Below are 26,843 nucleotides of genomic sequence, written 5' to 3'. Positions count from 1 at the left end.
GTGTAGATCACAACAAACTGTAGCTACATCTGAGAAGGAAGGGAATCCCAGAACAATTGATTGCTTATGTGAAACCTACAGTTGAACCAGGAGACAGTCATCAGAACAGAGCAAGGGAATACTGCATGGTTCAAAATTAGGAAGGGTGTATGCCAGAGATGCATCCTATCTCCATTCCTTTTCAATCTATATGTGGAACAGATCATCCAGGAGACTGGGCTCTGTAAGGATGAATGTGATATCAGAATTGGAGGAGGACTCATCAATAAACTTTATTATGTATATGACACAACCTTGCTTGCTGAAAGTGAGGAGAATTTGAAGCACTTGCTGCAAAAGGTTAAACACTATAGCCTTCAATATGGATTGCATCTCAGTGTCAAGAACACAAAAGTTTTTCCCCACTGGACTGATAGGCAATATCATGATGGATGGAGAAAAGACTTCATCTGTCAATGACTTCATCTTACTCAAATCCACAACTAACACACTTGATACCAGCAATCAGGAGGTCAGGAAGTGTATTGCACTGGGAAAGTCTATAGTCAGGGATCTCTCCAAATTATTGAGGAGCAATAATGTCAGTTTGAGGACTAAGGTGCACCTGATTAAGGCCTTGTTCTTTTCAGTCATTTGCTATGCATCTAAGAGCTAGACAGTGAATAAGGATGAGAGGAAAATTTATGCCTTTGAACTGTGGTGTTGAAGAAGAGTGCTGACTACCCTACAGACTACCAAAAGAGTGAACTATATGTCTTTGAGAAGGTGTAGCCAGAATGCTCCTTGGAGGCAAAGATGATGAAGCTTTATTTCACATACCTTGGGCATGTTGCTAGGAGAAGTTATTCCTTGGAGAGGTGCATTATGCTTGAAAAGGGAGAAGCATAGCAAAGAAGAAAAAGACCCTCAGTTGGGTGGATTGATACAGTAGTTGCATCAATGGGCTTGAGTGTATCAGAGAGTGTAAGGATGGCACAGGATAGGACAGGGTTCAGATCTGTTTTTAATAGGGTTGTGATGAGTCATAATCAACTCAACAACAGCACCTAAAAGCAACAGTGGTGAGGCATTGTGCTGCCTGCCAATCAAAAGGCAAGCAGTTTGAATCCACCAATTGCTTAGAAAGAGAAAGATAGATAATCTCTTCCTATATAATTTACAGCCTCTGAAAAGGAGGGTCACCTGTGAGTCAGTTCTGACTTGAAAGCCATGAAAAAGAGACAGCTATTTTTAGCCTTTGATTTATTTTCACTGTCAATTTGAGCCACTGGTCTCTTGGATTTCTAACTGCAGGATAGATGAAAGATTGAGATTTCAATCAAAAGCTTAAAATAATAATCCTCTGTTGCCCTAATTCTTTCCTGAAAATACCTCACCCTGACAGAAATTGTCTTTAAGCTCCTTTTCTTTTCTTTCATGCTTTACATTTCTTTCTTAATGAAAAAGAGTTATTTACCTGCTGTGGGCTGCAAGATGTTTATTTATTTTCACTTATCTTCTTGTTTCTTTGTTTTCTTTATCTTACCCAGTGACTCACAACTCTGTAGCTCTCTATTCTTCTGTCTTAAAATCCTCCTTGTCTCTATCACCAGTGTAACCAAATAATGAGCTTTATAATCAGCCCATTACTATTCTCACAGAATAGAAGCAGTGTCAGTAGCTAGTAGAAATCACAGAACCCTCAAATTGGCTGCTGGTCCTATCACAGATTTAGGATTTTTTTTTTCCTCCTCAGAATAATATTTCAATTTCACTCAACTCTATGGGTATTCTATGACACTATTAAAATTTTATCTTGTCCCGAGCAAGTCTTTATGTGTGCCTTCCAAAGTACCCGATTGAATTTGCTGTGTGTTGGGGGAGAAGGGAGGCACCATGACTGATCATTGAAGTCCACCAACTGTTGACTGACATCACTCAATCACACACACACACACACACACACACACACACACACACACACACACACGGCGCCAGAGTATAATATCTAGTCTGAGAAGGCCTCCGAGACACTCCTCTCAGTGGCTCAGATCCTTGAGCCCAGAGGATTGTGATAGAATTAAGTCTGACTCAACAAATGAGGTCACTAGAAAGAAGTACTCGTGTTAAATTTACCGTTAATGCCAGAGTCAATTTACTAAGCGGTCATCTGCTTGTGGTTCCAGAAGACCTCAGGGTAAATTCCAGGCAACTTCCTGGGTGGAAGGAAGGCAGCTTACATGTGAAGTCACTGTACCTTGATCAGTACAACTTCTGGTGACCATTTTACAGTACATCAGAAAGTATTTTCAGAGTTAGGATGCCATGCTGGTGTGCTGTCAGTTCCTGTCAGGTGAATGTGGTTATCCAGTGTGTGCAAAGCTGAACTAACGGCTTCGTGGGGTTTGAAAGGCTGGGAAATTCTGGAAGCAGGACTGTCTTCAGAGTTGGCGTTGGGTGGGGGACTTGACTGCTGAGCTTTCTACTGGCTGTTGAGCACTTTTAATGGCTTGTGTCACTGAGGGAACAGAGTGTGTGTGTGTGTGTGTGTGTGTGTGTGTGTGTGTGTGTGTAAAGCCTTTGGAATTTTTTTTTTAATAATGTTTTATTGTGATTTTAACAAAAGTTTACAGAAAACTTAGATTTCCATTCATTTCATTATTGCACATTTTCCTCCCTAACCACCTCCCCAGATCACTTTTCTCTTTAAAAATTTCATTTATTGTTGCACAATTTGCTCCCCCCACCCCCAGGCGACTATGCACCTCTTATTCTGGACTGTTTTCATGCAAATAATGCCAGATCATATATATTCCTTTTAAACAAATCTTTTTTTTTTTTTTTGCGGGTAGAGAAGGGCAGCAATGAATGAATGGAAACCCAAATTCTCTGTAAATGTTCATTAAAATTATTTTTAAAAAGCCTTTGGAATTTAGGCAAAGTAACTTCTTAAGTTTAGAAACAGCAAGCCAGGAAGAGGAGAAACCATGAACTGTGTGACTTTGGTGCCAAGAGATTAGAGTTCTTGTTTTACCACAGAGATTAACAAAACCCAGCAATGGATACAAGACCAGAGCAAAAGCCAGAGCAGCCAGAGAACCAGAGTTGACATGAAACGGAGAGAGCCTTGGAACTGCTGCCCCCACAGACAGAACCAGAGCCAAACTAAAAGCCTTTGCCCAAATTTGTTGGACAACTTGCGGGTGGAGGGGGTGAGAGGCAATATTGGCAGGACTGAGAACTTTTCAACACTGGCTGTAAACCGTGAGGCTCAAGGCTGAGGCTCCTATAAGCACATTTCAGAAGATGTACTGACTGTAATCTGCTACTAACCTGGACTATAATCTTTTTAACTTCCCCAGTGTGATTCTCTGTGGTTGGTGGGCTATCACATTGAATTGTGAACCCAGTAAAGCACTATGATTGGTGTTGGGACTATTAGAAAGAGGTATAGGAGGTAGAGGACCTCATGAGAATTGGTTTTGTGTTGTTGGTGCTGTTGATGGAAACAGTTCCCCTTTATGAGGTTGGAAAAGGTCAGATATGGCCATCTCCACATGGCCCTTGCTCTTTTCACAAGGACTCTGCAGGGACAAGGTAACAGCAAGCTAGGATTGTAGGAGAAGGCTTATGAATGACAAGCAGGTGGGGTCAGATAAGCTGACAGGGCTTCCTGGGACTTGGCATTTTGACTATATCTGCTGTCTTGGAGGTCATTGGAAATGTCTCTGGTTCTTATCATCTGGTCCTAAGGTGATTAGGATAGGTGTAGAGTGTGCCAGAGTGGGAGAATTTGTTCAAAAGGATAGTTGAAGAGTGGATTTATTCAGCTACTTAAGAGAGAAAATGAACCAATCTCCAGACAGGGCCTCAAAACAATGTCAAGATAACATTTTAAGAAAACAGTATTTCGTAGACATTTGAGCCATGTTTTGTCATTCTTGTTTTGTGCTGTCAAATTTAGCACAACTCCTAGTGACTTTATGAACAACAGATCTGAATCCTATCCTATCTGGTGCCATCCTCACCATCTCTGACACACTTGAGACCATTGCTGCCGTCACTGTTTCAATCTACCCCATTAAAGGTCTTCCTTTCCTTTACTGACTCTCCACCTTTCCAAGCATAATATCCCCCTACAGGGAGTACCCCCTCCTAACAACATGCCCAAAGTATATGAGACCAAGCTTTGCCATATTTGCCTCTAAGGAGCGCTCTGGCTGCATCTTTACCAAAATAGATTTGTTCTTTTGATATTCAGTAGTCTTATCTACCACTACGATTCAAATACATAGATTCTTCTTCTGTCATCGTTATTTGCTGATATTTGGAAAGACTGTGACTTAAATCAGGCACACCTTCATCTTTAAACTGGCATCAATGCTCTGCAAAACTTTGGAAAGGTCCCTGACAACAGACTTTCCTAAAGCTACAAATTTTCAGGTCTTTTGTTCAGAGTCTATATGAGTCATCTACGACTTGATGGCACTTAACAACAACGAGAGAGTTTTGTTGGCCTAGTGGATACAAAGTTATGCTACCAAGCTAAAGGTGGATGATTTTAATCTGTGGCCCTCAGGCCTGGATTTATTTGTTTTTGGCCAAACATTCTTTTAAGTGGTATAGCACTGCTCTGTCCATTAGCTTTATGGAGGTAACTCATGGTTGCTGTGACACTGCTGTGTTAAATATGCTAATGCTTACCCATGGTGGACAGTGTTTGGTGGAGCTTCCTGATTAAAACAAGCCTGGAAGCAGGAGTGGCATCCACTTCCGAAATAGCTTGCCTCTGGAAACTCTACGAACCTGAAGAAACAATGAAAGTTACACAAGTATTCAGGTGTTTCATTTATAGGGTTGCTATGAGTCGTCTACAACTTAATAACAACAAGAACACACGTTTCCTGATCTTTCTTGACTGCTGATACCAAGAATATTGATTGTGGGTTCAAATGAGATTAAATTGTTGACCATTTCAATTTTTTTTCTCCATCTATCAGATGACTATTGGATTTTTGTTATTTTGAAATTGAGATGTAATCTCAATAGAGATTGAAGGCTGTAGTCCTTGCTCTTCTGCAGGAAATGCCTCAAGTCCTTCCTGTTTTCAGCTAGCAAGGTTGTATCATATCCATAATGCAAGTTGTTGATGAATCTTCTTCCAATCCTGAGGCCAAATTCCTCCCCAACAGAGTGTGGAAATTATCTTACAATATCATACTCACATCACACGCAAGCAAAATCCTGCTGAAGATTATCCAGGAATGACTGGAACAGTACATTGACAGAGAACTACCAGAAATACAAGCTGGGTTTAGAAGAGGCCGTGACACTAGAGACATTTTCACCAATGTCAGATGGATCTTGGCGGAAAGCAGAGAGTACCAGAGGGATATGTGTGTTTAACTGACCATGCAGTTAAACACAGTTGACTGTGTAGATCACATCAAATTGTGGCTAACCTTGAGAAGAATGGGAATCCCAGAACAACACTTGATTGTGCTTATGTAAAACCTATACTTGGGCCAGGAAGCAATCCTCAGAACAGAGCAGGGAAACACTGCAGGGTTCAAATTTAGGAAGGGGGTGCGTCAGGGATGCATCCTGTCTCCATAACTTTTCATTCTATATGCAGAACAGATCTTGAGTCATAGGGACCACTTATTATCCATGGACCTTGTTGAGCCTTATTTTTTTTTCTTCTGTAAAATGGAGATAATAAACTTACCTTATTGGGTGGCTTTTCCTTTCTTTCTCCTCTCCCTTGATCAGGTGCCCCATTTTTACTCTTTACATAAAGGTATCCAGAAAGCAAATCCTTCTCCATATCTATTTAATCTGTACTGAAATCATTTGAGGAGCTGGGCTTTCTGAAGAAGAATGTGGCATCAGGGTTGGAGGAAAACTCATAAAAAATCTGCATTATAAAGAAAACTTGCTGCAGAAGATGAAAAACTACAACTCTCAATACTACATACATCTCAACATCAAAAAAACAAAAATCTTCACCACTGGACCAATAAAAATTATCATGATGAATGGAGAAAAGACTGAATTTGTCAACTATTTTACTTTACATAGATCCACAATCAACACCCTTAGTAATAGGAGTCAAGAAATCAAAAGGTGTGCTGTTTTGCAAAAATCTTCTGTCAAGAACCTCTTCAAAGTGATAAAGAATAAGTATGTTTGTTTAAAGGTCAAGGTTCATTTGATTCAAGCCATGGTATTTTCAGTTGCTTCCTAAGCATGTGAAAATTGGACAATAAATAGGGATGGCAGGAAAATCCATGCCTTTGAATTGTGGTGTTGGAGAAGAGTACTGAATATTCCATTGACTACAAAAAGGACAAACAAGTCTCTATTGGAAGAAGTGCAACCAAGGTGCTCTTTAGAGGCAAAGAATAAAGAAAACAAAGATTCTCACCACTGGGCCATTGGCAGCATGATAGATGGTGAAGAGATTGAGATTGTTGACAGCTTCAGTTTGCTCGGCTCCACAATCAATACTCTCGGTACCAGCAGCTAGGAAATTAAAAGACAAATTGCATTGGGAAAGTCTGCTGTTAGAGAACGCTCCAGAGCGCTGAAGAGCAATGATGTCTGGAGTCTAAGGTGCACCTGATTCAGGCCCTAGTCTTTGCAATTAATTGCTGTGTCAGAAAACTGCACAATGACGAGGGATGATAGAAGGAGAATTAATGCCTTTGAACTGTGGTGTTGGAGAAGAGTGTTGAATATACCATGGACTGCTAGGAGAACAAACAGGTTCGTCCTAGAGTGGGAGAGACCAGGCTGCTCCTTGAGGATTCTGAAGCTTTGTCTGACATACTTTGGACATGTTACAAGGAGGGACCAGTCCTCGGAGAAGGATGTCATGTTTGGCGGGGTGTGGAGGGACAGCACAAGACACCTCAATGAGATGGATTGATTCGATGACTGGGGTATTGAGGGTAGGTGTTTCAGAGACAACAAGATTGACATAGGATAGAGCAGAGTTTAGGGCTGTTGTACATAGAGTTGCTATGAGTCTCAGGCGACTTGACAACACATAATAATATACATATATAATCACATAACAATATATCCATATTAAGACATTTTTTCACATACTATGACTTTAATTACATTCATCATTCTGTACAACTATCACCACCCTTCATCTTCAAACTTTTTACATGACCCTTAGCAGAGATTCATTGACCCCTGCAACAATATCTCTTTTTTCGTTTTGTTTTGTTTTCTTCTCATTTAGTCAAGTGCCCTGGTTTATTCTTTTCTTTATAAAAAGACATTTGGAAGCCAGGCTTGGCCAGGTGCCTGTGTGTCAGTGTAGAGAATTCCCCCACTTGGGAACAGCCACGCAGTTGCAGATTCTTGCGTGTTTGGTGTTGTGTTGGGGGGAAATCTGGATGTGTCCTTTAATTTTTTCATGTTGCATCTGGACCTGCATCGTAGCGTGCTGAGGATCATGTTAGTTCAGCTGCTGGCAAGCTAAAAGGTGGCTCTACTGCCCACATGGTCGGCATAGTTAATGGCTGGCCCCAAAGGAAGACAGTCGCCAGAGGCCTGAGGGAGTGAGGAGTCAGGGAGGTTGCCTGGTGGGTCTCAGCTTAACTGAGCATCCTGAAAGGCTGTGGACACACCGCTTGTAAATCCTCCACTTTCTGGTGTTCACAAGAATGATGATGAAGGCATGAAAAGAGCTGAAACAAGATTAACGGAAGGTGTCCCCGGTCACTTGAGCTATTCGTTTTGAATCCAGGTCACTGAGATAACATGGCCTGTCATCAGTACCTGTTTCACCCCTGTTCTGTACCTCACTTCTGCATGGGAGCAGAAAGAGCACAGCATTGATTCAAGGACACAGTGGAATGTCTTACACTATGCATCCTTCCCTGGCCTGCGTCTGCCTTTCCTCCTGTCCCTCAATGCTCTCATCAGTCATCTTTCCTTTTCTCATCTTTCTATTTTTTTTCAGTACCTAGGCCTGTCAGTGAGATCACTTTCATCATCAGAAACCTGCATATTGAAAGTGTGCTCCATGGAACACTTGTTATGTAAGATGTGCCTCAAAAAGTGGATTCTCTATGAAGATGGTGCCAAAAGCAAAGAAGGAAGTCTCTGCCAAGTCCTAAAGCTGAAGCCAAAGCAAAGGCATTAAAGGCCAAGAAGGCAGTCCTGAAGAACATCCACAGCCACAAAAAACAAACAAACAAACAAACAAACAAACAAACAAATCCACATGTCACCCACCTTCTGGTGTCCCAAGACGCTGAGACTCCAAGAGCACCCCCAGGAGAAACAAGCTTGACCACTGTGCCATCATCAAGTTCCCCCCTGACCCGTGAGTCAGCCATGAAGAAGATAAGACGATAACAACACACTTGTGTTCATTGTGGATGTCAAGGCCAACAAGCACCAAATCAAACAAGCTGTAAAGAAGCTCTATGAAAATGATGTGGCCGAGGTCTACACTTTGATTAGGACTGTGTTCAACTTGCTCCCGACTATGATGCTTTGGACTTTGCCAACAAAATTGGGATCATCTATACTGAGTTCAGCTGACTAATTCTAAATACAAATTTTTCACACACACACACACAGTGGATTCTGTGCCTGAACATGGCGAATGTTTCAGGCTCCACCCCTTCTCTTGCAGAATCTTAATTCCTATTCTTTGCTAAAACTCTGGGGAAAACCCCCTTCCTAAATGATTGAATTTTACTTAGCTCAGTTTCCCCCAAGCTTTTCTCATCATTGGCCCTTCTCTAGCAACACCCAAGGAACTAATACTACTAGCATTAGAAAAATCTCATTTTGAAGAACTGTCACAATGTATTATTTGTAAGAATGCTATTAAGTCCAACTCACTAATGAGAACTCCAGCATCAAAGGAACCATTGAAAACTGTGTGTGCTTTGTTTTAACAAAAATATTGTATTTGTGAAGATCAGAAGTTCCCATCCCATCTCACCAGCAAAGATTCTTTTGAGTTCTTTCCTCAAGGGATTCAATGTTTTGAAAGCTTTTATCTACCCAACAAACTACATTTATTGAATAATAATTTGTTTCTTCAGAGTTCTATTCATCAAAGACATAGAACTGCCAATTAGCGCTTCTGATCAGTCAAGATAACCACTGTTACCACACTGAGTTGATAGGACTCCAGCCCAAAGCAAATAAACTTAATCTTTTATTTAGTCTGGAAACCTCATTGAGGTAAATGAATGATTTCCTTTGGGCTTTTTGAAATTGTGGAAATAGCTTGCAGACCTCCCTTGCTGCCTTCACAGAGTGCAGGATGGGTGGGAAGCGGGGCTGTGTATGGAAATCCAAAGAAAAAATACCACAGTTGGGAAGGAGGGAGTGAGGAAGGGAATGGTTACTGTGGGCTACAGACAATCAGAGAAGTGACTGTAGCCACGAGGAAGTCCTGAAGCCCATGGATTCAGGAAATCTAGACCCTGACCAAAGGCCCAAGCATGGTGTACCCTAAATGTGGACAAGGACATGTGACTATATTCTCCTCCTTTCTCTTCATTCAGCCCGAAGAGAGCTGGGGAGGAGGACAGATAAGGTGGGGCTTGTGTGGGTGAGGGCTGCTCTGTTGAAATCCTCTCTCTGAACACTATGGTACATTTTCCAATTATGAACTTCCCTGAGGTTCATGTTGTACTCAATTCCATTGCAATCTTTGATGTCAATGGAAACCTTGGGACTTTGGGATTATTGAGGGATCCTATGCTCTGTTAGTGGATTCTCATTCCTTACCCTGAACAGACTCCTTCAATAAAGTACCCACCCAGTCCTTGTAAAATCCATTTCCATGAGAAGGGTCGACATAAGGTGGTGTAGACTCATCATACAGTTCTTCAGACAATAAATGGCTATATGTTCCTTAATTTCTTCTTGCCGTGTGCTGTCGAGTCTGAACTGACCCGTAGTTGATCCTCCAGCCAGTTTTCAGAGTCAGTAAATCACACAAGAGGAAGTTCTCAAAGCAGTTGGTGAATCCAAACCGTGTACCTTTGGGATTGCAGTGCAGCATCATACCACTAGGCCACCAGAGTTTCCCTTAGTTTCTCTGTACATTTGAAATGGGATTTGGTATCTTTAATATCATCCATGAGACTTTATAAAAGAACTGTTGGGTGCAATTGTGTGGTGAGAATAGCACTTCTTCAACAGGAGAAAGTTGTTCAGTCCATGCCCTCTTTAGCCCCCATCATGCTCCTTCACTGAGCCCCCAAGCCTATCCTTGACCTGCCCATCGTAAAGAGGAGCTTTCAGAGATTGGAGCCCTTGCTCAGCAATGGCCTGGACCTAAAACATCCAGCCCTGCTTCTTGTCTCTCTTCCCTTGCTAGTCAGGGCCCACCCAGCGTTTTCCCTAAAGATATTATCTGTGTCTGCCAGACGACTGTTTGCAAAAATAAATTTTTCCCTGAACATTTTCCAGGTCTATTTTAGAAACAATTCTGGGCGGTATCTTTTACCTATTTCCAAAGACAAACAACCTGACCCCTTAGGCCTCTTTCTGAGGAGGAGTAGAGATCTGCTGCTAAAAAGATCCCCCACTATGAACTGGAAGGCTGAGAAACTGCCCCTCACTATTCCTTGCTGCAAACAGACCTCCAAGATTGGAGCTGCATAGATGGAGTGGAGTTACCGTCCTGGGCTTCAGAGGGGGCCCTGCCCTTTCTCTCTGCCTAGTTCCTCCACAGGCACAAGCCTTTCAGGAGCTTCTAAAAGCACTGACTACAATCTCCCCAGCACCCCATTTACTCAGAGCACCCAGTGGCATCATTGTGAATGCAGGGGTATGGACCACACTGGGTGATGCTATCAGAAAGGAGACACCAAAATGACTCGTCTATAAAATTTCCATGCAGTGTTTCAGCAGAGGTTGATTATTTTTATAAAAAGAACCCTGAAGTTAGTTATGAGAACAAAATATTTTTTTTCATAAGCCCAGCTTACATGTATCAGTATACCATCAAGGCTAAAACTCTGTGCTAATTTACTTTATAAAATCTTCCCTTACTTCCAAGAAGAATTGATGCCTTTGAACTGTGGTCTTGGCAAAGAATACTGAATATCCCATGTTCTGTCAAAAAAACAAGCAAATCTGTCTTGAAAAAAAGTGTGGCCAGGATGGTACTTCAGAGGCAAGAATGGTGAGAATTCATTGTACATACTTTGGGCATGATACCCAGAAAGGTTACTCCTTGGAATTAGACATCATTCTTGGAAAAGTGGCTGATTGGTGAAGGAGAGGAAGACCCTCCATGAGATGGATTAATACAATGACTGCAACCAAGGGTTTCAACACAGCAGAGATTGTGAGCTCGGGCAAGGTTTCCATCTGTTACTACTATGAGTCAGAGTCCGCTTAATGACATTTAGCTACAACAATACATTCTGGTCGGAGCTCTGTCATTATTACCCGATTACAATGACACTTCAATCACACGATTTCCTTTCCACACACTACGAACATATGCTGAGTTTGTATTATTGCCCATGATTTTATAGTTGCTGATTTTGTCACTCATCTCGTATTTTGAACTACAAAACTGTGATAATTAGTATTTGTGAACCTATACACACAATATTATAGAGAATAAAGCAGTAATAAAAGAAAAATGTAAAAAAGTCCCCTGTACAGTTACTAATAATGTTGTAATTCAACGTAGAAAAAAAATTTACCAAACAATTTCATTGTTAGTGTTTATATATTAAGAGTAAGAATGCATTTAAGCAATTTAAAACTATATTTATTACATATTTTTTTCTAGGATTAAAATTGACAGTAAACATTAGTAAGGCTTCTGTATGGCCTGGGATGGAGGAGGTTCTCTGTGAGTCATTGCAGCAGAGGACACCCACCCTGGTGACTGACCGTGAGAGCACTTGCTATGTGTCAGCACAGAACTAGGGACTGAGGTGGACAAGTGTCCATGGGGTCTGCCCCACCATCGGTTCTCCGCTCACCAACGAATCAGATCGTGTGTGTGTGTGTGTGTGCAGATGGCATGCAGGCTGCTATGCTCTGGACCTTGTAATGGCAACATCTCCTCATCTGGCGTTCACAATCCCTGTGAGCGGTGGAGAAGGAAGGATAGAAAGAGAAGCCAGCAAGGAAGGATAGGTGAGAGAGAGGAAGGGAAAGAAGACAGAGCTTAAGTAGGAAGGAAGGAGAAAAGGAAGCTTCCATTTATTTAGCGAGTATCCTCCAAGAAGTTTTTCCAGCTCCCTGTAACTCCTTCCTGTACAAACGCATGCCCACACACTGTACTTCTAGACTGTGGGCCCTGCTCAGAGATTCACTTTCCCGCATCATTAAGTAAGCTTTTAGCACTTGCTCAGTCAGCTTTGAGTCATAGGAATCAGCACTAACAGTGCACGCCAACTCCTGCTGCACTAATTCAGTAGCCACTAGCCACACATGATTAGTGACCACTGGAAATGAGTAAATCTGGATTGGGACATACTGTGAGGATAAAATGCACACTGAATTCCCAAGACTGAATAAGGGAAAAAAAAGAACATAAAAGTCACTCACTAACATTTTATTTATATATCACATGTTGAAATGATACCAATTTTGCGCATATTGGGTTAAAGGTATTATAATAACACATTAACACATGATTACATATTTATTAATAGATAAGTGTTGTTATATGCTGTCGAGTACCAAGAAATTAAGTAAATGCGTTATCAAGAAATAAATATATTAATTAATACTAATTTATTTAGTATTTGTCAAGAAGGAAAGACATGCTGGGATGAATATTTTTATATTTCCCCTCCACAAAAATAAATGTTCCCTCTGCCTTTCTCTGAACCAGTTTGCCTTGGCTTTTTCTTCCCTGCAAGAGTGTCTCACCGTGTCACAGTCATGCAACAAGGGCTCAAGAAACATGCACACTGAAGTCACTGGGCATGTGCGCTTTGACTGCACTGGAGTAGACTCAGCCTGTGTAGGACCCACCGCTGTCGGTCACACAAGGGACAAAAGCAGAATATCTGGTCTTTGTGTTAGTCTCCAATCCAAGCCTGCATTCCCTAAGGCGGCCTTTAATAAGGGAATCCACCAACTATCTCCAGGAGAAAGATGGGCAATCAACTCTTATGCAATTACTGCCTCTGAAAATCTGCTGGATGGGCAACCTCTGGGTTGGTTCTTATTTGATGGTTCACAACAACAACAACAATGGGCATAAGGCTCTGGTGGTAAGAAGCTGCCCTGCAATCTCAAAGGCACACAGTTCAAATCCACCAGCTGCTCTGCAAGAGGACAGGCAATCTCCCCCTGCATGTGCCCCCTGCCCTGGTATGATTAACTGCCTCAGAAAATCTGTTGGAGGGTCAGCTATGGGTCAGTTCTGACTTGATGGCACACAACAACAATTATGTGCATGGGAAGCTCTGGTGGCCTAGAGGTAAACTGTCTCACAATCCTAAAGGCATGGAGGTTCGAATCCATCGAATGCTCCACAAAAGAAGGATGAGCAATCTCCTCTCGTGCAATTTACTACCTCTAAACACCTGCCTGAGGGAAGGCTATGGGCTGGTTTTGACCCCACGGCAAACAACAGTAACTATGTGCCTGCTGTGGAGCTCTGGTGACCTAGTGGTAAGAAGCTGTGTTGCCAACCTGAAGGCACATGGTTTGAACCCACCATTTGCTCTATGGGAGAAATATAGACACTCTCCTCTTGTGCAATTTATTATCTCTGACAGCCACTGGAGGGTCAGCTGTGACTTGACATACATAACAACAACAACACTAGGTGCCTTAACCACTTAAAAGCAATCCCTCCAGGAGGTCATTTAGCCCCTAGGGGGTACAAACCATTAAGTGTTGGAATACTAGCTGAGAAGTTGGCAGTTGGACCCACTCTGAGAGGCGTAAAAAGACAGGCCTGCCAACCTGTTTTCAAAAGGTCCCAGCTTCGAAAACCCTGTGGGACAGTCCTATGTGCCCACATGGGGTTGTTATGAGTCACAACCAACTCAGCAGCAACTCATGGCTTCTTCTCTGAGAAACCACCAAATGATGGGTGATGCTGCTGCAGTGGGAGGGCCAGGTGGCCCCAGGGGCTCTGGGATGGGAGCTCACGGTGGTTCCTGCAGAGGCTTTGGTAGCTGTCTGCAGGGTCAGGGTCAAGGCTGTGGACCGGGCTGTGGGAGGGGCTGTGGAGCTCAAGGAGGCAAAGCCAAGGACAAGGAATTGCTCCCCATCACCAAGCTGGGCCGTCTGGTCAAAGACATGGAGATCAAATGCTTGGAGGAGATTTCTCTCTTCTCACTGTCCATCAAGGAGTCTGAGATTGTCGATTTCTTCCTGAGAATGTCCCTCAAGGATGAGGTCTTGAAAATCATGTCTGTGCAGAAGCAGACACATGCTGGCCAGTGGACCAGGTTCAAGGCATGTGTCACCATTGGAGACTATACTGGCCATGTTGGCTTGGACATTAAATACTCTAAGGGGGTGGCTACTGCCATCTGTGGGGCCGTTATCATGGCCAAGCTCTCCTTTGTCTCTGTGCAGCATGGCTACTGGGGGAGCAAGCCTCACACTGTACCTTGCAAGGTGACTGAGCGCTGTGGCTTCGTGTTGGTGTGTCTGATCTCTATGCCCTGAGGCACTGGAATGTCTTGACCCCTGTGCCCAAGAAGCTGCTGCTGATGGCTAGAACTGACAACTTTTTTACCTCAGCCAGGGGCTACACAGCTACCCGGGTAACTTCACCAAGGCCACCACTGATGCCATCTCCAAGACTTATAGCTACTTAACCTGGATCTCTGGAAAGAGATTATGTTCACCAAGCCTCCCTACTAGGAAGGAATTCACTGATCATCTTGTAAAAACCCACACCAGAGTCTCTTTGCAGAGGACCCAGGCTCCAGCGTGGCCTCCACTTAATGGTTTTTGTTTAACAGAAATAAAAGGAATTAAGTAAAAAAACAAACAAACCCACAAAAAACCCAACAAAACCCAAAACTACAGCCACTCACAATAACAAAATGAGAGATCATCCATGGATTCCAAACAGGCCTCTGTTAAAGAAGTGTATAGTTACTTTGCAAAGAATTACTTTCAGAAATAGAAAATTATTATTTCTAATCAAATAACAAAATAAGTTCCTATTTGGCCAATTTTATAACACTTATTCTTCCTCTCCTGAGGTGGTCCATAAGTTCCTATTTGGCCAATTTTATAACACTTGTTCTTCCTCTCCTGAGGTGGTCCAGCACCCCAGAGCCCCTCTTTGCTTCTTATCAGGAAGATGGGTATCATTATGGGGCAATTCGTGAATGAAGCTCAGAAAGACTGAGGGACTTTCTTCAGATTTCACAGCCACAGGATGTGGAACCTTCAAGCTTAAATCAAATACAGTTTATCAACTCTAGATTCACTTCACCTGAGAGATTTTTAGCAAAAACAGAAGAGTTCAAAAGAACATCATTGCTCAGAAATGCTTTGTGGAAGGAACATCAAGTTATAAACGGTCTTTCTCACCATTTTGTAACTCTAAAGATGCTAAACTTTTTCATGACAAGAGATCAGAATTAAATGTTACCCAGAAACCCATTTTCTCTATACCTGAGGGCTAGGTTTGAAGCAGATGAAAGAAAGAAACACTGACTAGAATTCAAGAATATGTTAACAACTTGGTGGGGAGAGAAGGGGAAAAAAAATATCAAGTGCTCTTCTAACTTGAAGTTTGTCGGTTTGAATCTACCTAAGGGCACTTCAGAAACTGAGCCTAGCGAACTGGGCACGGTTATATTCTGCGGACACAAGGAGTTGGAATAGATTCTACTAGTAGCTGCTCTGGTCTTTCTTCAGTGGGGGAGGCCCCAGTAAAAGCTAAAGAGCCCAAGCTTCCATGGTTCCCACATGATCTAACTTGCTGTGTGATTTGAGACAAATCTACAGCTTCTGTGGTTTATAGTTTATTTGCCGGGGGAGTCTTTTTTGCTCATGTATCATGGGTCACACAGTGGCAGGAAAGCATTTGGGAAGCCCTCAGGGAAAGGCACTATGAGAATGGACTTTGCATCCTGGCCCTTCCAGGATCAGAGCACAGGAAGCCAGTGTCGCCGGGCAGTCACTGTCCTCCCTGCGGTCAGTCCCAGGGGTGCTCTTCCAGGGCTTGAAGTGAGGAAGTGGGGCGCCAGTGAGAGCAATGTGACAAGGAGAAGGCGCTAGGAGGAGCAGCAGGCACGCATCTCCACCTCCTGTTGCCCACCAGCCCCACAACCACCGAGGACCTGCTGGACTGGGGCAACTCCATCATTGGATCCAGCCCTGGGCTCGTTCCTGCTGAGCAGAGGAGGCAGCTAGTGGAGGCAGAAGCCTATCTAAGAGATGGCAGGTATGGCATGGGCCTGGAAGCCACCTGAAGGGGGCGCCCCTGAGCAGCTTCGGCGAGCCCTGTGGGGCCCAGTGATCTTCTCGTAGGCTCAGTAGAAACATCCAGAGGCAAAATAAGACTGGGTAGAGGGGAGCCCAGGCTATCAGACACAAGGCCACGGGCACTCCGAGGAATGTGGGTCCTTGGAGTGGAGCCACAAATATGAAAATTGCGGTGGCGGGAGTAGGGTACAATTTGGAGACCGTCCTGGGTGCCTGTGTGGGTGAGCTGGAAGGTGAGTCCCTCTGGGGCAGCAATGGAGAGGGGGACCTGCCATTCAGCCTGGGTGGTGGCTGTTTCTAGGTGCAGCGTCACTGAGGTGGTTAGGGGGTTCCTCCTCCTCATGCGATTCTCACAGCTGTTGCTAGTTCTCAGCCCCTGGGAGGGGTTATGTGTGTGAAAAATAGTCTGCAGCATGAACTATATTTTCATTTCCCAGGTAATGAAGATGATTTTGAATTCTTTGAGTAGTTTTTCAGGGTTTCTTCTTCTGGGACATTCTGGGGTTCCCTGGAACATTAAAGTGGGGTGTTAGGGGGCCTTAAGGACTTTGACTATTCCTCCTGCTATCTTTACAGTAGGGTGGGGCTGGGGGTTGTGACTGAGAATGAAAGGAGCCGAAAGCTGGCCTGAGCCACTAAAGACTGACTGACTACAGTCCTTTCCTTTGGAGAGTGGAGAGAATGGAAAGGAGAGACTGCAGGGCTGAATCTCCACAGCTCCCTTGGGGAAGCGGCCCCATGGCCCCTCTCTGGCAGAAATCAGACGGATGCCAGTTTCCTGTGAGCAGGATGTCCCACTCACCTCCACTCCACTGCACTCCTAGCTTTCTTCTTTTGACTCATTGGAAGTTTTTTTTCTTCTGCATTTGGTCCAAGAGGGCTCATCAGAGGATGTGTACTGCTTGCTGTCTGATATGTCACCACTAAAACCTCTGGCCCTGAAGCCAGAATTGTGGTGTGTGAAGAGAACTTCCTGCAGCCAGTGCCTCAGGAAGTGGCTCAGAAGTTCTTTTTTGAGCCCTTATCTTTTTGTGTAGGCCCAGTAGAGTCTAAAAACTATCAAGTGAGCCAGGAAAGGGAAGGGAAAGGAACCAATGGACATTAGGAGTTATTGCTGGGCCTGGAATGTTCTATGAAATCCTTCCTGCAACTCCAAGATCGGGGTTATGGGGAGGGATTAGCACCATGACCTCTTACTGTTAATCATTGCTGATGAGTTGGGATCGACCTGTAGCAGACTCTCTAAAGAATTTTCTGAGGCTGTAAATCACTAGAAAGAGAATGCCATTCTCCCTCTCACTTCTTGCTGCTGGTGAATTTAAACCGCTGAAGAGGTGAGTTAGCAGTGCAACTCCCTGCAGACTACAGGAACTCTCTAAAGGATCTAGTAGGCTATTCTAGAAAATGCCCACCAGGTGGCACCATTGCACAACATCTGCACACACCAATGCCTCATCTGAGCGAAGCGATCTGCTAAGTCTTAGGAAACTGTTCACGCCTGGTTGGCTAATACAGTGACAACAGCTGATGTAGGAACAAGAACTGTTGTTGTTATGTGCCGTCGAGTCACCTGCGACTCATAGCGACTCTATGTACAAGAGCCCCAAAACCCTGTTCTGTTCCTGTGCCAATCTCACTGTCTCTGCCACACCTACTCCCATTACCCCAATCACTGAATCAATCCACCTCATAGAGGGTCTTCCTCTCCTTCACAGTCCCTTCCCCCTTCCAAGCATGACATCCCTCTCCAAGGACTTCTCCTTCCTTACAACACGTCCAAAGTATGTCAGCCGAAGCTTCAGAATCCTTGCCTCCAAGGAGCAGCCGGTTTCACCCTCTCCAGGATGAATCTGTTTGTTTTCTTAGCAGTCCATGGCATATTCAACACTCTTCTCCAGCACCACAGCTCAAAGGCATCAATTCTCCTTCTGTCCTCCCTAGTCATTGTCCAGCTCTCTGATGCATAGCACTTGATTGCAAAGACCATGGCCTGTATAAGACGCACCCAAGTCTCCAGAATGACACCATTGCTCTTCAGTACTTTGGTGAGTTCCCTAACATCAGACTTTCCCATCTCAATGCATCTTTTAATTTCCTGACTGCTGGTGCCAAGAGTGTTGACTGTGGAGCCAAGCAAACTAAAGCTGTTAACAGAACTACATTGTCATATACCTCAGTAAACTTCTATTCATTTATTAATGTGTTTATTTGGCAAAGATATCCTTTGTGTCCGGTAACCATTTCTTGACCATGTTATAGCTCTTAATAGACTCTGGTCTATCTCTGACACGGTTTTCTTGTGAAGGTATCTTTACTGAAGGCTCCTGGGGCTGAGGAGGTGGGAGGGTGGGGGGGATCTGAGGTGAAGGTGAAGGGGTTGGAGGACATAAGGGCAGGAACAGAATTTGATGGAATATTTGGGGCCAGACAGGCAGCTTGGCACAATGTGAGCCCTACCTTCCTAGAGGGCGGGGGGCTTAGGGGTTTGAGAGAGGAGAGAGGCTAGAAATGGTAATAACCAACACTCCTGACACTGTTAATACCATGAAGTCTTGGTAATTTGGCCCTAGGATTTTGGAAGCTAAGAAAGACTGAAATCCCTAAGTGATGCAAAGGATTAAGATGCTCAAAGCTAACCGGAAGGTTGGAGGGTTGAGTCTAGTAGCTTCCTGGAGAAAATACTGGGAATCTGCTTCCAAAATTTCAGTCACCGAGAACCCTGTGGAGCATAGAGCTGCAGTGACACATGGGGTCACCACAAGTTGGAATCAACTCCCTGTTAATTAAAGAAAGGGGTGGTAGAGCTGAAGCCTGCGAGTCCTGGCCATCACAAGGTGACACCTCCAGGCCACGTCCACACATGCTGTGCCCTAACACAAGTACAAGTGTGTGCGCGCGTGCGCACACACACACACACACACACACACACATGAAAGTTTAAAGAAACGATCTCTAATATGAACAAAAACCCCTGCAATAAAACAAAACAGAGACATCAGACTTTGAAAGATAGGTCTTTGCTGATAGAAGGAGACCATGGGGCAGTGAGCACTGCTGATGTCCACGCTGGCACAAACAGCCTAGAGTATGAATACCCAGGATTATCTAAAAGTGGAAGAAGCTAAGGAGTCACACTGGTCTTCACACTCTCTCGGATATCTGCTTCCTGTTACCTGAATAAGTCAGAACTAAGCCCTGGGCTCGGAGAGGAGTCCAAGGGGCCGGCACCAGCGAGCAGAAAACAGTCACAAAACGGGCAAAGGCTTCCTAGACTGGGCGGAACTGGAGAAGAGAGGGCCTTAGTTGAGGGAGGTGAGTATAGCGAACAGCCTGTACTAAACAGGCTATAGAAAGGGAGTGGGGAGCTGGCAAGAAGGTCTGGGGGGGGTTGAAAGGGATTATAAAAGGGCTGCACCAAACTTGCTGAATTAAAGCTTAGGAGATGCCTTTTTCTCCCCCCTCCAAAACTCCGCTCCCTACGATGATAGGTATTCAATCACTTTCATAACTACAGCACGAAATTGTCAAAGAATGAACAAAGACTAGTAAAACTGTCACGATAAAATAATAATTACTAGCAGCTGGTGAATCCAAACCACATGCCTTTGAGTTGGCAGCACAATTCCTTACCATTAAGCCATCAGAGCTCCCATATCAGAAGAAAAACAAATGGTTTGAATTCCTAAGAGCAAGGGCAACAATTTAAAGTCAGTTAACTTATTGTTGGGATGTATTTTTTATTGAAAAAGAATAAAAAAATATGCTATTTTATATATATCATATGTATATGTTGTTGTTGTTGATTGTCTTCGAGTCGAGCGTGACTCATAGCAACCCTATGAACAGAAGGCCCAAAATCCCTCTACAACTATCAACATTTATCAAAGTTCTGGAGGCATGTTTTTCAGGAAGTGGATGCCACTCCGGCTTTCAGATATATATATATATATGAGATTGTATTCATTCTCTCTCCCTCCCTCCCTCCTTCTCTGTTTCTATCTCTGTCTCTGTCTCTATATTTAAGTAGCAGAACTCTGATGGTCTAAGGGATACAGATGCAATGCCAACTTAAAAAAAAAAATCCACCAACTGCTCCTTGGAAGAGTCATAGACAAACCTCCCATGTGAATTGTTTTTGCTGTGAGCCTTAGAATCCACTGCCATCCTGTGAACAACAGATCTGAACCCTGCTCCGTCCTCACCGTCTTCTACATAGTTGAGCCCGTTGTTACAATCGCCATCTCAGTCCATTCTGGTTATCCTCCTCTCCTGCTCTGACCCTCTGCCTTTCCAACCATGATGCCCTTCTCTAGGGACTGACCCCTCCTGGCAATATGACCTAAGTATGTGGGATGAAGTTTCACCATCTTTGCCTCCAAATAGCACCTGTGTGATTTACCCTCTGAAAACCTGCTAAAGAGTCAGCTGTGAGTCAGTTCTGACTCAACAGGACAAACCAGCAACTACAACTTATTGGAATAAGAACTCCAGCGAGTGAGTCCCTTTAGTGGTTTGTGTCTGCTGGAGAAAGATTGGCAAGCTCCCCCTGTGAGATTTACAGTCTCAGAAATCCAAAGGCGAGTCAGCAGTGGAGATTCTGACTCACAGCAATAAGGGAGTGACATATGTAAATATAGTTACAAAGGAAGTTTACAATAGAGGAGATTCTGACTCACAGCAATAAGGGAGTGACATATGTAAATATAGTTACAAAGGAAGTTTACAATAGAGTTTATATCCAAGTGCCATTGCTGTGATGTTCAAAACAGCTTTCCTTCTGTAAATATTTTACATGGAAGCATTAAAACAAACCCAAGCAGAGATGAACCTGGAAGACTTTATGCTAAATGAAATGAGTCAATGTCAAAAGGACAAATGCTGTGTGGAACCATTGTTCTAAAAAGTCAGGAGAAGATTTATTCACAGAAAGAAACCTTTGTTGATTACCAGGGATGGGAGGGGAAGAGATGAGAAGGAGAATCACTAACTAGAGAGAAGATAGCTTTGTATTAACTTGGGTGAAGGAAGAAGAAATATACAATAAGGCAAAGAAAGTAGACAAGAGTTAGAAACAACTCAAGGTGGTGAATACTTACAGGCCATCCTGCAGTAACAGTAATTGAGACAGTGATCAACAAGCGGTTACGCAGAAGGCAGGCAGGCTGAGCGACTGTGGGAAAGTGAATGAGACTATGTCCACGAAGATCCCTTTGTTGTTGTTGTTAGGTGCCATCAGGTTGAGTATTACTCATAGTGACACTGTGAACAACAGATCTGAACCTCGTCCTACTCTGTACCTCCTCCCCATCTCAGATACACTTGAATCCATTGCTGTAGTTACTGTGTCAATCCGTCTTAATGACAATCTTCCTCTCTTTCGCTGACTCTCTACCCTTCCAATCATGAAATAATTTCCCAATAGTTTTAGCAGGGTATATTTCTATATATGCAGTTGTATGTGCTGAAAATGTATATATTAGAGCAAATGGGTCTTACAAACTTTGTTGTTGTAACCATTTTTTGAGGGAAAGAGTTACTGTGCTTAAGGATTTAAGATTATAGTCTTGGCACATGAAGAAATGCTCCAAATCACTGGCAATAAGAGAGATGCAAATCAAAATCACAATGAGGTACCATCTCACTTAAGTAACAGTGGCAAAGTTTAATAGGACAGCAAGTAATAAATATTGGAGAGGATGTGGAGAGATAGGAACTCTTATACACTGCTAGTGGGATTGTAAAATGGTACAACCACTCTGGAAGGCAGTTTGGTGTTTCCTCAGAAAGCTGAACATAGAAATTCCATATGACCCAGCTATTCCACTCCTTGGAATATACCCCAAGAAAATTAAAACTGAGGTACAAATGGAGACTTGTACACCACTGTTCATAGCAGTGCTATTCGCCATCACAAGAACATGGAAACAGCCCAAATGTTCAACCACAATAGAATGGATTGAGAAATTGTGGTACATTCACATGATGGAATACTATGCAGCATGCAGGAGCAAGGATTTTGTAAATCACTAACTTAGGAGGGACTGAAGAATATTATGCTAAGTGAACTAACTCAGTCCCACAAGCACAAATACTGTGTAAGACCATTATTATAGAGATAGATAACTAGTAAAACATGTACGAGGATCCTAGGGACAGGGAGCTCAGGGGGAAGGATGGGTGAGGACATAACCATAAAGAAATGGGAAAGATCCAGTGCGAAAAATAATGTAAAAGAATTGTAAATAGAAAAATAATTTTGTAAGTAAACCAGTATAAAAGAAAAAGTTTATGTTGAAAAATAATATTTTACAAAAATAAAAAAAGATTATAATCTTGGGAGCATCAGTTGGCATAACATACTCCACAAAGACAGTGCTTTGTATCCCAGCCTATAAAGTGAACAGTCACACCCAGGAGGAATGTGCTTCTCAGAACAAACAACATACAAGTCCCCAAGGGCAGCCTCTATTTAAAATAACGACAACAAGCTCAGAAGGCAAGAAAGGTCGGGAAAGGAGGACTGGAACAAAAAAATGCAGGAAGGAACTGGGAAGTGTCCTGTTAGACGGAGGGGATCCAATCTAACGTTACAAAACAGAATGCATATACGTTGTTAAAAGGAAGACTAACTCATTAAACTTTCACCCAAACCACAATTTTAAAATAAAATAGAGAACCTCGAGAGTTATGTACAGATACATAAAAGTTCAAAACAAAAAAGACTAATAAATATAGTATACCCTGTAGAAAAATGTTAATGAGAATTATGCAATTATCAATAAGTACTTTAACTTTCTTGAAATTTTAAAAATTGAGGTTATTTAATAATTGCTCAAAACAATTTTCATAATTTGGATTTGAATTTTTTATGTTTAACATACAATCGACAACTTGAACTCTTTTTTAAACAACTACAATAATTTATTGATTTTTTAAAAAATTTCCATTCATTCATTGTTGCACATTTTCCTCCCTGATCCCCTCTCCCTCTTGTTCACTTTTTTCTTTGGAAATAAAGTTCTTTCATTGTTATGCAGCTCCTCCCTAGACGACTTTACTATGCAGCTCTTATTCACGCTAATAATATCTAATCATATATTCCTTTTGTACAGTTCTCTCCTTCATCTGTTTCAATGCTGTGTACATTATTTATCCCCTCTTTGTTTAGTTTTCCCCCAACCCACATGTCAGTCCTGTTTTCTAACAGAGGCATTATGCAGTATTTGTCCTTTTGTGACACTGAGATATTTCACTCAGCATAATGTCCTCCACAGTCAGCCAATTTGTATATTTCATGAGTTCCTTATTTTTCAATGCAGCATAGTATTCCATTGTGTGAATATAGCACAGCTTCTCTGTCTATTCATTTGTTGATGGGCACTTGGGTTGTTTCCAACTCTTTGCTATTGTGAACAAAGTAGCAATAAACATGGATGTGCATATATCTGCTTGGGTGTCAGTTCTGGTTTCTTTAAGGAATATTCCCAGCAGTGGAATTGCTGGGTCAAATTATATTTCTATTTCCAACTCTTTTGAGAATGTGCCATACATACCCCCCAACAGTGAATAAGGGTTTCAGTTTCTCCACAACCTCGCCAGCATTTGATATTTGCTGTTCTGTTGAATTGTGCTATTGTTACTGGGGTGAGATGATATCTCATAGTTGTTTTGATTTGCATCTCTCTTAGAGCTAGGGATTGTGAACATTTCTTCATGTGCTTGTTAGCCATCTGAATGTCTTCTTTGGTGAAGTGTCTGTTCATATCCTGTGCTCTTTTTGCAATTGGGTTGTTTACCTTGATTTTGTTTTGGTAAACTTGAACTCTTTTAAGCTATCAAATATAAATTCTAGTTTCTGGATGCTCTGTTGCTCCTAAGTTATGTTAACTAACAGAGAAGTGGCATTAGGAATGAAAAAAAAAATCCCTATGGTTTCTACTTTCAGTGATAAATATCTTTGCCCAGAATTATTGGTACCCATTTTCTTATAGGAACTGTTTAGATCAAAAGAGAAGATGACAAATTTCTAGTGTCAGACACAGTCATTTGTTTCTAAGAGCGGTGGCCAGCCTTCTGGTGACTCCAGGCTGAATAGGTGGGCCGACTTACCTGGGCTTGAGTCACAGTGGGGCCTGGTTACTGGAGACAAGGTCAGCCTGGGGTGAGGTGCAGGCTGCCTGTCCAGCTGGCTATACTTGAGCAGTACTGTATTTTGCAGTAGTAACTACTTATTTATTATTATTACTATTATTATTATTATTAAAAGGCATAGTTTACCAGTGTTTATTGCTGTACTATTCGTATTAGTCAAAGGTAGAACAGAAATGTCCATCAGCTGATGAATGAATACACAAGATACGGCATTTGAATATCACTCAGCCGTAAAGAGTGAAGTCCTGAAGTGTGTCACCATGTGGATGCATGCCACCGTGTGGATGAAATTTGAGGAGATTGTGCTGAGTCAAAGAAGTTAGACACTGAGGACACATATTGTGTCGTATTCTCTCACCGCTGTTATGTAGGAAACAACTCATAGCAGATCCTATGGTGGTTTTCTGAGATTGTAGATCACAAAAGCGGAGATTGCTCATCCTTCTCCCTCTGAGTTGCCGACGGATTTGACCCACTAGAGACTTGGCCTTTGGGTTAGCTGTACAACTCACCATGGACTACATCACCAGGGCTTCCTGCATACTGTATGGTATCACTTATATCAAATAAGGAAATATGTGGAAATGAAAAGTAACTTGTGGGTAGGTAGGAGGGAGAAAGAGAAGCCATTAAAGATAAGATACAGTTATGGGATAATCGAGGACAAGAGAGAAAGCAGGTGCACAACTGGAAGGATGTAATCAATGTCATTGAATAAGACGTGGAAATTGATGAGCTTTTGTATGTCTTGTTGCATATCTAGCCCTATACAGAGATGTTGTAAAGATAGTTGGTTGAGCAATTAAATTTTGCTTTTCAAAACTGGTTTTATATGGATGGAATACACTCTCATTGATTAGAGACTAGAGTCTTCCAGCAGAGTGGAAGTTTTCTGTGGGAAGATCCCTAGAATTTATAGCTCTAGGTGTATTAAGTACTCAGGTCAAGGAGAAAAATATGTCATTTTAGAGCTATATTACTTGGCAGCCAACGTTGTGCTGGCATCCTTGTGTACTGAACTTTCTACAATGTTGTTGTTATTTGCTGTCAGTCACCTGTGACTCAGAGTGACCCTATGTACAACATCCCTAAAACCTGCTCTATCCTGTGCCAATTTTATTATCTCTGACACACCTACCCTCATTACCCCAGTCACTGAATCAATCCATCTCATAGAGGGTCTTCCCCTCCTGTGCTGTCTCTCCACCTCCAAAGCATGACATCCCTCTGCAAGGACTGATCCCTCCTTGCATCATGTCCAAAGTATGTCAGATGAAGCTTCAGAATCCTTGCCTCTAAGGAGCAGCCTGGCTTAACCCTCTCCAGGATGAACTTGTTCATTCTCTTAGCAATCCATGGTATATTCAATACTCTTCTATCATCCTAGTCATTCTAGTCTCTGATGCATAGCAAGTGACTCAAAGACTATGGCCTGTATCAGGCTCACCTTAGTCTCCAGACTGACATCATTGCTCTTCAGTACTCTAGAAAGGTCTCTGAATGCAGACTTTCCCAACGCAATACGTCTTTCAATTTCCTGGCTGCTGGTGCCAAGAGTATTGATTGTGGAGCCAAGCAAACTGTTAACACTTTCAATCTCTTCACCATCCATCAAGATGGTGCCAATTGGCCCAGTGGTGAGAATCTTTGTTTTCTTGATATTGAGCTTCAATCCATATTGAAGGCTGCAGTCCTTGACCTTCTCCAGCAAGCGCTCCAGGTCCTTCTCAGCTTCAGCAAGCAGGGTTGTGTCATCTGCATAACGCAGATTGTTAATAGGTCTTCCACCAATCCTGATGCCACATTGTTCCTCATAGAACCCAGCCTCCCAGATAATCTGTTCTGCATATAGACTGAAAAGGTATCAAGACAGGATACATCCCTGTCATACACCCTTCCCAGTTTTGAACCATCCAGTACTCTCTTGCTCTGTTCTGACGACTGCCTCCTGGTCCAAGTATAGGTTTTGCATAAGCAGGATCAAATGTTCTGGGAATCCCATTCCTCTCAGAGTTAACAAGTCTGTTGCGGTCTACACAGTTAAACGTAGTCATTGAAAGGCAGACATTCCTCTGGTATTCCCTGCTTTCAGCCAAGATCCATCTAACATTAACTACAATATCCCTAGTAAAACCTTATTAATTTGAAACTCACGGAACAAAAAGGAAAATTCTCCCAACCTCCTCTGGACTGTGCATTTCCCAGATTCAGCTTCCCTCAGCATTTTTAGTAAGCTGTCATAAGACGTCTGGTAGGCTGGAAACTAGCAGCAGCTTTGA

At 42.8% G+C, this 26,843-nt stretch overlaps 1 pseudogene; it reads left to right on the top strand.

Annotated features, from left to right (window-relative positions):
* The first annotated feature begins 14,046 nt into the window (after positions 1-14,046).
* Positions 14,047-14,953, top strand: LOC102869778 (annotated as a pseudogene).
* Positions 14,954-26,843: the final 11,890 nt, after the last annotated feature.

The sequence above is a fragment of the Elephantulus edwardii genome, unplaced genomic scaffold (genome assembly GCF_000299155.1).
Source record: "Elephantulus edwardii isolate Elephantulus edwardi_28Jun2011 unplaced genomic scaffold, EleEdw1.0 scaffold00145, whole genome shotgun sequence".
NCBI classification, from domain to species: domain Eukaryota; kingdom Metazoa; phylum Chordata; class Mammalia; order Macroscelidea; family Macroscelididae; genus Elephantulus; species Elephantulus edwardii.
Note: the sequence above shows the minus strand (reverse complement) of the source record. Positions and strands in the feature narration are given on the sequence as shown.